Here is a 15,716-nt window from a genome sequence, read left to right as displayed (position 1 = left end):
CACCTGTGCAAATTGTTTTCTGCAAAGTAGCCTATGTCTGTTCTCATAAAATATAAACACGTTTATTATGACGGAATAACTATGAATCTTCACCTTTACTGCAAATGAATACCTCTACAATCCCCATTAAAATGGTTATTATGGGGTTTGTAGGACTATACAGTGACATGCATAATTTAAGAGTTTCCAGTTCAGTTGTTCTTTGAAGACAAGAAGCTACCACCTCCTAAAACCTCTTCTCCATTTATCTTTCAAGATAGCAGAAGTGTTCAGCAATGACTTTAACCCCTAAATGTAATAGCTCTGGTATCGATCTGACAGCATCACATCCTGTGCATCCGGGTGGCAACACCACTCCGCTGTCCACCATCCTACTAATTACATACAGTAGAAGCTGTGAGGCATGTATGAGTGAAGCTCCGTTCCTAATTATTTTCTCCTCGAAGCACTCTGTCAGCAGACACTTGAAGCTGGCGAGCTTTGACAACATTTCGTGGCGTGTTGATGGGAAAACTTCCACAGTGTTAATGGTGGTCACATGAGCAGTCCTCTTGCTGCTGTCAATAAAGGAGGAGGGCGATGGGAAGTGTTTGTGTGACTCAGCACTGCAGTAGAAAGATGACAGACAAGAAATGATTGCATGTGTATGATTGACAGTGTGCCTGATCATATGCAACAGTAGTCACACACATCTCTAGTCAGGCTAACTGCACAGCAATTAGTTCCAATGTATAACTTCCACTAAAGCCGATAACCAGTAAAACAGCACTTGTAAGTGGAGAACTCTGAGCTGGCTTGCATGGCTGGCCTTTTGTAATCTTTTATACAGTATGATGTTACAAAGAACTCAAATTGCAAATCAAGCATACTGCAGACTCCCAGAAACGCATGTTCGAACTTGACAACCCTTACATTAGCTCACTTTTATTCTTTATTGCGTCACTTTGTGATTTTTAATGCTTAAAATAGCGTTTTTTCTTAAAGTAAGGAATAAAGAAACCATAACGACGTAAAAAGATATACATTTTTAATGATTTGGATCAAATACTATAAAATCGAAAACCTTAAATACCAGATATTATTATCAAAGAGATAGTACCAATACTGCTGTGATGTTACCTAATATTATGACAGATGATATGTATGTTATGACAGATGGTTATGTAATATATGAGGTAAACCCAAGCAGTCACAGTTAAGATGGTAGCAAGATTTTTTTCCCAAAATCTCTAAAAATGTTTTCCCCAAAATGTGGCGACAATGGGCGACTCCTTAATTATATGCACGAATGTCCCTTTCTCATAAATCATTCTTAACCAGATCCATATTATCCAATTTTCACTGGTTTTAAAGGTGCAGTGTGAAGAATTCAGTGGCATCTAGCAGAACGGACTTGGCAGAAATGGAATATATTATTCATAAGTATGTTTTAATTAGTATGTTATCACCTGAAAATAAGAATTGTTGTGTTTTCGTCATGTTAGAATGAGCCCTTTATATCTACATAGGGAGCAGGTCCCCTTCCACAGAACCCGCCATGTTACACCGCCATATTTCTACAGGAGCCCAGAACAGACAAACCAAACACTGGCTTTAGAGAGGGCCTTTCACATTTTTTTGCAAGTTTCGCAGCCACTATAGGTTCTGCTACACACTTGAAAGTGGGGGCGTGTATTCAGTTTGTTGCAGTCTGCAACCTCACTGCTACATGCCACTGGTCCTACACACTGGTCCTTTAAGTAATACCTACTGTATGCACGATTTTATATTGAGTGAGCGTTCCTCTTGTCGACTTACAGTAAATATTTTGTTCTTTCAAATGTATCTGGTTTTGAAATAGGGAATGATTGAAATGCCAAAATGTCAACATATGAAACAAAAAGGTTTCTATCGATAGGCAGGAATAAAATTCATTCATTGACAACATATAATTTGCCTGCCTTAGATTTTGAACAGGGAATCACTGCCAATGTGGTGTCCAAAAAATCATTTTATTTAAGGATATGTCAGTAAATCACTGGGTGAATCTCTAATGGGTAGAAGCAGTATGTCATAAAAGGGAAGTGAAGGGCAGAAACAACGTGTACTACTAGAGTTTGAGTGAACTGGTGTCGTCCACACAGACAAACAACTAAACAAGGAAACAAGTCCTTATTCAAGTAATCAGTTTAGAACCAGCTAGTTGTGGATGCACCTTAAGTCATTCCTTAAATAATGTGATTTCAGATTGAATTATGCCATTAGAAGCATAATGTCTTTTTATGGGTTTTTGTCATTGCATTTCACCTGGAAGGCCCTGCAGCGTAATGTGAACATGGTTAGGATGAAATCTGACTCTGACACCTATTCTGACAGCAGAGTTATTACTAGGAGATTATGAATCAAACATTTAGTCCACAGTCAGGTTTATGAGATGGATTGCTAAGGGCTCCTGAGCTCTTTTGCATTTAAATAACCTCTTGTGGCCCACTCAAACGCTTTGCTTTATTAACGTTCACCCAGACTAATGATGTAGAACGCCCCATTAATTGATGAAAATGCCGGCTTCAGATCCCCACGTCGCTCTTGCTTTTCTACCATTGCCTTTTGCTAGCGAGATATATATCTGTTGACATGGTGATCAAAGCCGAGCACTGATGGCACGACTTCAGTGTGAGTCGACGCGGAAGGTTCAGCTCAGAAGGATCAAGGGTCTTTATCACAGAGGAGGCTGCTGAATTCAGAATGATGAAGGCATTGCAACTCAAGCTTCTTCTCTCTGGTTCTGCTCAGCATTTGGTTTTGAATCAAATATCCGAACATAACATCCTATAAAAATGTATTGATCCCTGTTGGGGACTTGGGCTGCTGCAGTGGCAAGAGTGATGGTATCCAGCATGAAGAAAAAGACCACTAGCACATAAGCACAAGCACAACATGACGCACATACACAATAAATACAAGCAAAAAGCAATAAAACACAGCACAAGTGGTTGTGTGGTTATGAATGTGACAATTTTATACTGTCACTAAAGAGTATTTCACTTCTTCCCCTTAAGGAACTCATAATGGACACACAGCTACTTCTATAGGGAGCCCCAAAGTGTCCAATATTAAATGAATAAATAAATAAATAAGACATGAAGAAATAGTAATAAATTGAGTACAAAATAGAAATAACCCAATAAATAATGAAATTGTTTAATAAATTATCAAAACTTGTTAAAAGTGTAATAGTGTTCTTACTTAATTTGTACAGTATTTCCCGCACTTTCATTAGAGTTCCTTTTTATTTTAAAATGCCCTGTTTCATAAGAATATTTGTATTTGATGATGGCATTTCAATGACACACTTTCTTTCATAATTTCATGACAGGGATGTTGTCAGCAGTCACCGCCCCCTCACCTTTCAGCCAATCACATACCGCTTCTCTCTCTTTAGCAAGTAGTCTCAACAACTGCTAACCAATTTAGCCCATTAGCTTCTGCTAACAAGAGTAAAAACAATGCTAAAGTAATTCTAAATCAACCAAATAGAGATACCGTAACTAATCTCTCATTTTGTTTAGCTTAACAAGGCTGCACATGTTAACTTTACCTAGCCAGCTAACAAGGTAAAAAATCAAGGTAGCTGGTGATAACACTACTGTCATGAAAAGTGACTTAATGAAATAAAATTATGCCATTACAAGATAAAAACAGATTTTTGTAAAAGGATATTTGAAAAAAAAATTACATGATGAAATAAAAATGAACTCCAATAAAACTTTGCTATTATGAAAAAAAGAATGATGAAATAGTTGAGTTTTAATAATTTCTTACATTATTACGCAATTTATTTGTTCATGTATATATTTTTCACAACCTATTCATATGATTATTTTTTTCATAATCATAAACATACTTATTTAATATCGACCACTTTGGGTCTGGGTATTTAGGCTAAAACTCTCCTAAACAAAATCAAGATTATAGCTCTATTTGCAGCTGTGACCTGGCCCAATATTTGAAATCAATAGGAGGGAAAAAATGTTACCAAGGTGCTGTATGATCTCAGTCTGCATCCTGATCAATATTACATCCTCGTTAGTGAGACAAATTATCCCCGGTCTGTGCAGCTCACCCTGCGTTCCGCTGCTGGAACACTCTGCCTCTCTCAAGCCCAGCTCGTTTCTAATCACACCTAAAAGGGGAATTTTGATCGAGATTAATTGCATCCCTTGAAACCCTGGCTCCCACCTGCCAGTTTGGGACCTCGCCCCTGAGAGTATCAGTTTAACCCGAGTAAAACACTGAGATGGCTGCCAGGAGGAGGAGGAGAGCTCTGGCATCAAGCACAGAGTGGTGGAACAGTAATGTGGGATGGGGAGTAACGCTGATGGATTTTGGGAATTTGAGTGAACGTGTGTGCGTGTGTGTGTGTTGCTCTTTCCCCCCACTACTTCATACACTACGCCTGAGTGGCTGCTGGATCTGACAGCCCAGCTTCCCAGAATTCCCGCGTGGCCGACCTCTCGAGGTTGGAGGGTCTTGTTGCCATGTGAACCGCACAGAGCAGGGTGCACCACATCAGGAGCCGTTTCCCATCTGAGCGGCGAGGGTGCAATCACACTTGCTGTTCATTTTCTTTAGTCCAAACCAGACCAGAAAAGTTCACTTTGGTGTAGTGTTGTTTCTTTTAGCTTGAAGAAGGGCTTTGAAGAGTTCATTTATTGGACAGTTTTAGTCACAGATGGGCTGCATTTTAATTTATCAAATTTGATCTGAATTCTTAGGTTTGCATATTGCGTATTTTTAGTATCAAGACTTTTTTTCAGATTTCTCATTCAGATATTGTATTGCTTTATTTTGGCCATTGCAGATTGATGATATGCTGCCAAGACACGATCCTGACGGAGGAAGAGCTAATTAACTCCTGAAGTTAAAGTAAACTTGGACAAATTAAGATTGGCTGTGCTTTATGAAGCTTAAGGTACCTGCTGAATGTCATTTTGCTATAAGTCCTTTCTTTTGTTTTGCCTTATTTGGATTGGTTATTTTCTTGGCATGTTATTATATTATATATTTCTCTTTTCATCCAGTATGATTTCATTTAATTATTGATGTAGTTTATCAATTTAAACCTATCTTGTCTTGTCTTTTGCTTTTTCAGTTTGAAACCAGAAGTATCAGGCACTCTCATATAATATGTTTGAATTATTATTTTCTTGTTTAGCCCACTCTTTTTGTGCTGCGGGATCTCTTGTGAATTCATTTGCAGGCCTCAAGGCTTCCATGTTCCTCCAGAGTGAAGACTCTTAACCACAGTTGCGTCTCTGCGTCTGTACCTCTTCCGTCTCCTCAGATTGTTGAATCTGTTGCAAATTAAAAATGCAAATGCTGTTTTCCGTGCCAAAAACTAATTTACACAGCAGCATATAATCAGAGCAACACATGCCTCTGCAAGATTCCTTGTGTCCAGTTACACTTGAATGGATCCATTGCATTTAGTATTTTGATAGGTTTTGTTGTTCTGGTTGTTGTCCCTTGTTTAGTTATCATGTTTCTCAGTTGTAAGCAGTTTTGCTGGTAGCTCTGTCAGCTTCTGAGTCAGAGTTTGATACCTGCTTGGAACAACATACCCACACTTTTCATCTATGCTCCAGTCTGTGATCTATCAGCAAAATCACAAATGGATCCATACAACCACAACATGCAATGGGGCTTATGCAAATACATGTTCATTAACCTAAACCTGATGAAGAACACCTGTTTGCATTTGTGAGATTTGGATATTAGAATAATTGACATCCAAATTATATGTCACCCAAGAGTTAAAACAAGATTATCAAGATGAGAAAAAATTGCAGTGTCAGTATTTACATGACCTGAGAAAAATAAAATAAATAAATAAAATATTACAATAGCTGTCAGCACTATATCATTGCAGAGCCATATGGTGACAGAAATAAAGAAGGAACAGTGTGACATTAAGGTAGAAGCATAAAACCATCTTGCAGGTTATGACTTACATTGGAGGTGGTCAAGAAGACAGTCATAGAAATGGACAAAATACAAAACCACCTCCAAAGTTCTCCTCCAAATTCGTTCAGGTCAAGGCATTGACATTTATATATAATTCTTACAGGCTATGTGCTATTGTAAGTATTTTTCCTATAGTGTAGAAAGACAGACTCACATGACTCTTACAGCAGGCCTGGACAACTTGTCATTTTTGTTGGGACCTAAGAGAAAATTGTAAATGTGAGAAATTGCTGAATGTGACAAGCTAACTCTTAACTCATTCATACTACGTTAGACAGACTGCATGGAAATGATGATGGATGTGGAAGTTGTCAGTCCTTTAGCAAACCCGATTGAGGTTGACTTTTTGTTGCTATCCGTGCTACTGCATTCTGAATTCAATAAGACAGACTGCAGCAATCTTCAAATTTGTTTATTTTCAGAGACATACTGTGATTACGTCACAGAAGTCATCTTAAAGCAGTAATAAATGAGGGTTTTGTTGGCCACTTGCAGACAGGCTTTGAAAATATTGAGCTTATAAAGTTTTCGTTTTTTTTCACATAAGCAAACAACATCGAGTAGATAGAGGGCAAAATTGGCATCCGTTGTTTGTCTAACAACCCGTTTAAGTCCAATATTCACCTCTTCTGTTTTTGGTCTCCACCCACTCCTGAGGAAAATATCATTGGTGGTTAAAATCTCCACTATGTTCAGTAGCTAGTTGCTAACTTTGTCTGTCTGCATTTGGTGCTGGAGAGGTAGCGCACAATGGGTTTATCAGAGCTTTTTTGCTGATAGCAGCTTCCCTCAATGGCTAGAAAAAGCTAGAAAAACAGTTAAGTTTCAGGTTGTAAAACCAAAACAATAAGCTGAAAGATGCAAAAACGCTCCATAGAGCTGAGGGCTTGGCTGGTTTGACACATTCAACCCACTAAGATGTGGATCAGCTTTGTTCAGTAAACATCTGGAGAGAAACCCATTTACCCACCTTTAAGGTGAAAACAAATCTGATTTCACTTCTTGCTAGCCATAATTCCTTGCATTTTGTTGCCATTTTATATAACTGGTTGGGATTATTTTCTCACTCCTAATGACCCAAGCCACAGCTCTCTTGTTAGAGAACCCAAACTCTCATTTGCAGGCCTCTCTGTGTTGTCATTTGGTGGAAATTGCAGCGTACTCAGCTGGACAAACTAAAGGAAGACACACTGCAGAGTTCAGACAACATTCTGGCTGTTAACACAGCCTTAAGTGAGCCGCTAAAACCAAACACACACAACCAAAATAGACTTGCTGAGCCCTGACTGACGCTTCGAAACATGGTCTCCCACAGGAATGAGATAAAGGGACGTGGTGGGAAACTATGAGATATATCCCAGCTCTCATTTTTGTTCATGTCTCAGTTACTTGTCACAGTCTTTGTAACCTCTGACCGGCATAATCTTTTAATATCTGAAGATGTGTCTACTGTGGTGGAGCTTGGGGTCTGTCCCACTGCGATGGAGAAATTGTGAGACAGCAGAGACACAATTCCCTCTCGCACTCTTATCACCAGCCTTATTTCACCCTTGGAAAATGAATCCGAGGCACAAACAAGGAACACACACAGCTGTACATTAAATGGTGCACAAAATCATCCAGCAGCTAACTTAAAAATACATTTTTTTAATTCTGCTGTTTCCTTTCATTATACTACAGAGTGCTCCTGAAAGTATGAAGTAATTTGCATGTAAAGTGTCTTGACTTCCAAACCCCCACTGGGTTTTTATTTTGCCTGCAGGGTAGTTAGATGATATCTCTTTCTCCCTCTCATACAGAGATGAATGAAGTTGCCCATCCGGAAATCCAGACTGCATCTTAAAATTTGCACGTTTCTGTCAAACCTCTGGAGTGGGACAGTGAGGAGAGATCCAGGCATCTCTTAGCGGGAGGGTTTAGGAGCTCATGCTGCTTTCTCTAAGCCGTCATTAACTCTGTTCATATATACTCTGGGATGAAACAAGTATGACAGTGAACTGAACTGAATGTGAAAAAGATTGATTGAAGAGAAAAATGTAAAAACTGTCACATTCATTTTGTAGCTATGCTTCAGGACATGATTGATGTCCCTCCAAATATCAGTCAAATACATTGTTGGCTGTTTTTCCATTATTGACCATCACTTATCAGATGTATTCACCAAAGTCAAGGCTGCAATCTTGGAACACAGCAATGCGCTAAAATGAAGTCCAACAGGGCAAGAAACACGAACAGGCAGGCAATCAGACAGTTTAGACAGTTTATCCATCACTTCATTTGGAGGTAAAAAACAAAAGTAAGCAGCAACACTCCGTCACTGGACAAGAAAACTGTGTGTGAACAACTGAATCAGGGAGTTGTTGTAAACTATGATGGACAGTTTTGGCAATAATAACAGTTCACCTTCATTTTCTTTTTAGTTAATATCTGGAGTTGGTTCATCAAGTTAAACAGCTGGTGGAGCTGGTCTGGCGGAAGTCTCCGGTGTGCATGTGGTTGGGAGGCAGGGTCAAAGGAAACACTAGTGCGCTTTCTCTATGGACCCCACAACATGGAAGACCATGCAGAAGCTGTGCATAAGGACTGGAAATTTTAAACCTGGAAGTTGAACTTTTTTGGCTTCCTGCGCCACTGAGCAACTTTCACAAGAATGAACAGGGCCCCGCCTCTAACACCATATCCAGTTCTCTTTATACATCCGCGATTCAACCATTACAGCAGAAGCAGGCACAACAAGATGATGTAATTAAAAGAGCGCCTCAAACAATGAAAAATATCAGAAAACGTGGTGGAAATATAGCATTCCTGTTTGATACATGTATTAATTTGAGGAGTGTTACAGTCTCCTCATCGCTCCATACAGATTTTATGTTTTTGTCTGTGACTATTTTTCATCTCTTCGGAGGAGCGGAAACGTAAGTGGACGTTTAAGTCACAAACTTCATGTACATCATGATTTAAATGCTAAATCTGTTTCCATTGTACTCACATTTTGTTTCTATTGATATGACAACTTTTCACACCGCAACCAAGCATAAAACTTCTTTGCAATATCTGTTTCCATTTTCCCTTTTTACCCTTTTTTATGCTCAAATCAAAAATGCGAATAAAAACAAGTGGATGGGGACGCACCTAGAGAGAAAGAAAAAGAACATGCAGAAGAGAAGATAAACTGAAACTTGAATGTTATTGGTAGTTGTGTAATGTAATTCCGTGTCATTCATTTATCTTGAAAATATAAATACAATGCAGACTGGAGTCTCTGACAACAGTCATTTGTTTTGTGGTGTAATGAATTAATGCACAAAATAAGTAATGTATTTGTTTATTATATTGCATAACAAGACATGTCTTGATGTGAAGTAACTTCAATGTGTTAAGCTACTTTTTTTTAGTAGCCTGTAGTGAAGCTTGCTACTTTTAAGAAAAGGGTTTCTATAGCTCAACTACGTCCAGTGGAGAGATAGTGTCACCAGCTACAGTTTCAGAGTAGCTTTCCCAGCATGTTTTAAAGGCCCTGCATACCTTGTTTTCAGTTATTTTGGCTGATTAGCTCAGGTTGAAGGTGGGACCAGCTATACAGCCATGTATTTGAGGTCACCAGATTTGAGGTATAACTACTGTATGATTTTGGCAATATCGTAGCTTTTCAAGATCTAAGCAAGTAGTTTGGTGAGTGCAATGTTAAAATAACTGATAAAAATAGCCAAACCTATAAAAAAGGATTGATGTTTTGATAAACTAGAATTATCATTTAGTATTGTCTTGTCCTGCAAGTTACTTCTAATGGAAGTAATCTCAAGTGACAAATAATTTATTCAAGTTCTTCTCATATATCATTTCACCTTAATGTCAGAGTGGTCTTTTCTAATCAGTGTAAACAGCAAAAATAATTGTGGAGGCACAAGACTGGTCTTCAGGGATGTGCTGCTAAATTCTCGAGGCACTTCAAGTATTTCAAGGCTTGCGACCGGCATTTGAGTATTTGAACACTCGAATTGGAATATTTCAGCGTTGCCATGACAATAAGTAAATCACCTGAGATGGAGGTGGCAGCATGCAGAGCAGATAAGGCAAGAACTATCGCCTTTGCCATTTTACTTTCATCTGCTGATGCAGTCATTACAGACTTGCAAAAAAATGTATTCAAGTAGCAGAGGCCCACAGCAGGGCAGTGTTTGGATTTCAGCTGAGCCTCAGTGGGACAGAAGGAACATTTTTAGCTTTTCAGGACCAAAATGCATCAGTCTGTTGCAGTCTTATATGAATGTACATCGCAAAACACTGAACCCAGTTTGTGATGTTCTGTTGTCTTCTGTACAGAGGTTTAAAGGACAGAATATCCAGTATGTTCTCTTCACTCCACGAAGACTGATCACATCCAAATCCATGTGTCACTGACAGTACTCAGAGCCGCACTCTCGTACCACAACAGATCTATTTTTGCACTCCAAAGCTATGGATAAAGTCCGAGGCCTGAGGTCATGTTGATTGAGATGGAAATGTGTTTACGACAAGCATAACGCTGTCCTTGAACTCGCTGAGATTTGTTATTAAGGCGATATTCACACTTCTGGGATAGAAAGCCCCTTCCTCTCAGTCAGCCTGCTTTCTTTCTGCCTCGCATGACTAACCCAGGCATCAGCAAAAAAGCACATTTTATCAGTAGCAGGGCTTTGCCAGGAAATCATTCACCTATATAATTACGAATCGACAAAAGGCAATTTGTACAGTATCTGATTGCAGGTGAAAGATGCATAGGAATCAATATCCCCTATCCATCTTTTCTTGTGGAATTAAGGTCTTAGGGGTATTCTTTGTCTGGGCTCAGACACTCATATGTTGCTATCATTTCACTCATCACACATTATTTTTTCATTTTATATTTGGTCATATTTTGTCCTGTTTTCAATTTATTCTGCATGTTCATCTGATTGTACCTTTGCCCCTCTCTGTATTTCATTCTCTCAGTAGCTTTAACCCAACCAATCAAATTTCTCTGCCAGATTTTAAGATTGCAGGTCAGCAAACTGAAGGATCTCTCTGGTCAAACTGTAATTTGAACGTATAAAGGCAGTGACTTCTTTTTGTCTTTTTATGCATGATCAATGGCATGCATGATATCGGAAGTGCTATAGACTTTTTTGGTGTTCACAATTAGCATGAGTAACATTGTTCCCCCTATTTTATTTAAGTTATTCACTTAATAACTTAAATAAAAGCTGTAGAAACTGTGTTTGAAAAAAGACAATCCAAAGTTAAGGTACACTTAACTACTTTTTCTAGAGCTTTCAACTTCTTCACTGGCGGATGGATTTTACTCAGTTTGTATGGTGATGCATCTGCTGACATGCAAGCTCAGTCGCCGTTATGATTTGATAATATTGAACTACTGGGGTTATGTTTAACTGCCCAGGGACTGCAGATGGAAAATACCAAAATATGGTGCGAAACATATCTTCTCTTCTCTTATATGAGACAAATGTTTTTGAATAAATTTAATCTAAATGATTCCAAATCACCCCAGAATTCCTCACCACCTAAGAAGGTTATAATGAGACACCAGTTAAAAAAACAAACAAATGATGAGTACTGAGAAAAAGATTTTCCGCTGATCTCCCTATATTATGATCTCTACATTGCCATTTTTGTAATGGTAGTGGAATTTAAATATGTAACTTTATTTAGGTTTTGATTTGCCAAAAAACAATTTTTTTGATAGTTATATTTAGTTTACAAATATTTGAAGCAGCCTTTAAAACCCAAGATATGTAATATGTATGTAACAGAACAATTAAAACTTCTCAGGATGTCATTAAACTCAGATACCCACAAATATTATTGAGGACATAATATCAGTGTTTGTTAATTGTATAGCACCTACAGCCCTGTCTAGGACCTCTTGTCCATGTTGGCTAGGTAGTTTGACAAAAGAATCTCAACTCAAGGTCCGCTTACCAGCTTTTTCCAGAGCTTTCAACAATAATAGACTGTGTGATATAGTTGAAAACTCCGCTAAACAGATGGAACTGTTTTGTCAAACTATTATTTCTAAAATCAGGAATGTGCTCATCATGCTTGAGGCTTGGCTTCACCAACTAAAAGTAAGAGCAAGACTATGTAACATTTGAAATAACACAACCCTCCTCTTAGAACAGAAAAGATGAATTCATAAGCAACAAACCACTCTTACTCAGTTCAGTATACTCAGGGGTTTTGCTGCTATAGACTCACATGGTTTGGTATGACCTGTAGCTTATGGTGGCTAATTTTTAGTGTAGTGATCTATGTTTGGTGACTTATGAGTGACTGATGAGTTCCAGGTATCCCTTTTCAAACAAAAGTTGTGCAAGTCATGTGAACAAAACACAAATAAGTAAAATGTGACATTGCTGTCACTTGCTGACAACGTGTCTCCCACTGTGAGGCAGGAATGTGGCATTTTGATGAAGTGGATGCCTGAAATTGTTTGTACATTGTGTCATGTAACTTAGCACTATGTGAGTGTTCAATTCCACTAGGCAGAGCACAATATTGCTACTACTGAACTTGGCAACCTTATATACAGCATGTGAGTGTGTGTGTGTTTGTTTGTTTTTGTATTGTATTTGGTGCAAAGCCATTTTTATGATTTGTGAGACTGTAATATCTCTTTAAGACAACGGACACAAGACAAATATCTCTGTGAGGAGACAAAAATTACAGTTTGATCTTTTATTAGAGGAGAAAACAGTGTCTTCTGGGACTAGAGTTACACCCCATTTATTATAATAACTTCTCATTTATGTGAGACTTCTCAGAACACAAATTACAGAGTGCTACAGAGAAAAAGAAGCAGGATACTTTAAATAAACAGATTATAAAAAATAAACAACTTCTGTCTATGTATAGTTTACCACTTCCCCCAAGCAGTTTGCAGTATATGCAATTAGATTTCAAACCTTGCTTGAAATTACCTGCTTCCATTTCTTTATGCGGGTGTCAGGTGATTGATACCAAGCACAGAGTAACATTATGCTTTCTTCTTGTTTATCGTGATGGATTATCTCATTCTTCAGAAGCTGTTTTTCATACTGTACAAGACTGTTAACAGCAGCAAATGGCTTTTTTTTGATGGAGGAGAACAAGCGCTCATACAGTAGTGTAAAGCATCTCCAACTGTGAGCAGAAACTAGAGAGGGAACCTGGCACATTGGCACCAATTATTCTCTCTTAAAATCTCCTGTTGGCTGATTAGTTTTGCTTTATTTTTCTGATATGATCCCATAATCCAAGGATTGGAAAAAAGCATGTAAACACTGGATAATTTACTTGTTCCTCATGTTTTCACCTGATTGCATTCTCGCTTTAACAAGTTCAATAAAATCATATGTCTAGCTAATTTACAGACAGAAAAATGTGTCTGTAACTGCTGCTAATTGCTCAGTTATTCATCATGGTAAAGAAGAGCAAGAGAGCAATTAGTGAGAAGGTGGCAGCATTTTTTTTGCTGTCACTGTTTCAAAAAGTCAGTTCGGTAATGTACCAGTTAGCCTTTCCATTTGGCAGCAAAAGACAAAAGATGACAGAGTTGCAAATTCTGGACCTCTGCAACCTTGAGGCAGCAAGTTAAAGATGCCAGATGAGGAACACACAGCCAACCAGTTACACCACTGTTTAAAACAATATAGAGCTGAACACAAAGCCGACACCAAGTTCAGTTCTTAACTACTCCAACCTGCTGTTGTTCCCAGGGTGTCAAATACCAATGGCTTTGTCATGCCCCTCAGCGTCTGATACTGATGTACAAGGTGCCCTTTAGCGTCTGTATGAGATGCACCTAGCTTTCAGCTAACTCCAATGTAAAGCCATGTGCCTCATTGTAAGACGCCCAGAGCAACTGCTCCAGCTGTCCTTTCCTCCAATATTAACCCTCCCGTGGTGCTATATGACGCTTTGAGCATCAGTCTGGTGAGTGGACCGGAGGGCCTGTTGCCCAGAAGTATTTTCCTCACTGTGTCACCCGAGTGAAAACCTGCATCTTACCTCATGTTCTAAATTTTCTTTCCTCATTTAGAATTGAATCTAAAACCACTTTGAGAAAATAATATGCCTTCACCTTTAACATGATAATTTCTGACATAGTATACTGTATGTATATATTTTCCCCATTAATAGTCTAGTTTATAAGGTGTGTAGAAAAAAAAAGTACAGTGTACAATTCCCCAAAGCCCAAGTTGACATCTTCAAATTGCTTGTTTTGTTCAACTGACAGTCCAAAACCCAGAGAAATTCAGTTTGCAATGATATCAAACAGTGAAAGCAGAAAATCCGCACATTTGAGAAGCTGGAACCAGTGGACGTCTGAAAAAGTGGTTGAAGCAATTATTTGATTATCAAAACAGTTGCCAATTAATTTTCTGTCAATCTACTAATCGATTACTGGACCAATCTTTTCAGCTACTTCTGTTGTGTGTGTCCTTTATGCTGACACAAATCAATTCTCAAATTAAAATGGACTCTTAAACTTAATGGAATTTCATTTTCAATTTTGTGCTCACTTTGTGTTGCAGTGTGCAAAAATAGAGGGGAGCAGTAGAAATAAGCAATTTCAGTAATTGTTCTCAGGGATTAAAGGGTCAGTTCATCCAAATTACAAAAAATATATATTTTCTCACATACCTCATGTGGTATTTGTCATGTGTAATTTTGGTCCACCTCTGAGTGTTATGCGTCCACCTCAATATAACTGAGGTGAATAGAATTTTTTTGTGGGGCTCACAGTGAAAAAATAACTTTAAAATTACTTCAAAAAAAATCTACAGCATGTTTTGTCAGAAAAAGATTCACAGCTATTCAGTGAGCAATTTTCATAGGGACTATTTCTTTACTAGAACATCATTTAAATGAAAACCAAACCAAAAAATCTTATTTGAATGCTTATATATCACTAGACATTAGTGAGATATGTTGTTTTGCAAACTGGATGACCTAACCCTTTACATAAATATGACCTGTGTGTAATTTTAAATATGGGAATTATAGATATTACATAATACAATCACCACATTTGTTTGTAACAAGATACACTGTAGCCTACATGCGAAATTAGAGACTATAATATATACATGCATGCACATTTTTCAGTGGTGGCCAATTTAGCTCTACAATCCTGTTGCACTGGAAAGTTATCATTAATGTAATGCGATTTCACTCAGTATATATGAATATATAGAATGAATATGTGATTCTTATTTGAGGTGGATTGTATCTCTGGTTGATGATGAGAGCTGCAGCTCTACCTGTGGCCTCCTGTCATGACTCTGTGCTGATATTGGCAGGGATGAAGGTGACTGAGGATGACAGGCAGCCAAATGCCTTTTCACCTGCAGATGATTTCTTAATGCAAACGCCCTGGTTTAGACAAATGGGAGGAGGGAGGCAGCAATTACGATGCGGTCGACCTTCAGCTTGTGCATGCGACGTTACTCCGTGATGGAGCTGTCAGACGCTTCATGCTTGGCCTTGTTTACCTTTATCACAGTCTCACGGTTTCCACCTTTGTTGCTAAGGAGTCCAATGGCAAAATATTTGGTTTGATTCTCAGTAATTAATCAGATTCATCAGTCAGTTTCAGAGAGGCTTCCTCATTTAGTGGATGGATTTTTTTTTTCTCAGAGTGGATACTTCATGACCCTTTTTGCCTGATGATTTTCAGTTGTGTTCATATATTA

At 38.3% G+C, this 15,716-nt stretch overlaps 1 long non-coding RNA gene across 1 annotated transcript in view; it reads left to right on the top strand.

Annotated features, from left to right (window-relative positions):
• LOC121890698 overlaps nt 1–9,092 on the top strand; it is a 36,319-nt gene extending 27,227 nt beyond the window's left edge. The window contains exons 2-3 of the long non-coding RNA XR_006093883.1: nt 4,841–4,951; nt 8,424–9,092. This is a non-coding gene — a long non-coding RNA (uncharacterized LOC121890698). The remainder of the gene's footprint in view (nt 1–4,840; nt 4,952–8,423) is intronic.
• The last annotated feature ends 6,624 nt before the right edge of the window (nt 9,093–15,716 follow it).

This window comes from Thunnus maccoyii, chromosome 23, assembly GCF_910596095.1.
Source record: "Thunnus maccoyii chromosome 23, fThuMac1.1, whole genome shotgun sequence".
Taxonomy (NCBI): Eukaryota; Metazoa; Chordata; class Actinopteri; order Scombriformes; family Scombridae; genus Thunnus; species Thunnus maccoyii.
Note: the sequence above shows the minus strand (reverse complement) of the source record. Positions and strands in the feature narration are given on the sequence as shown.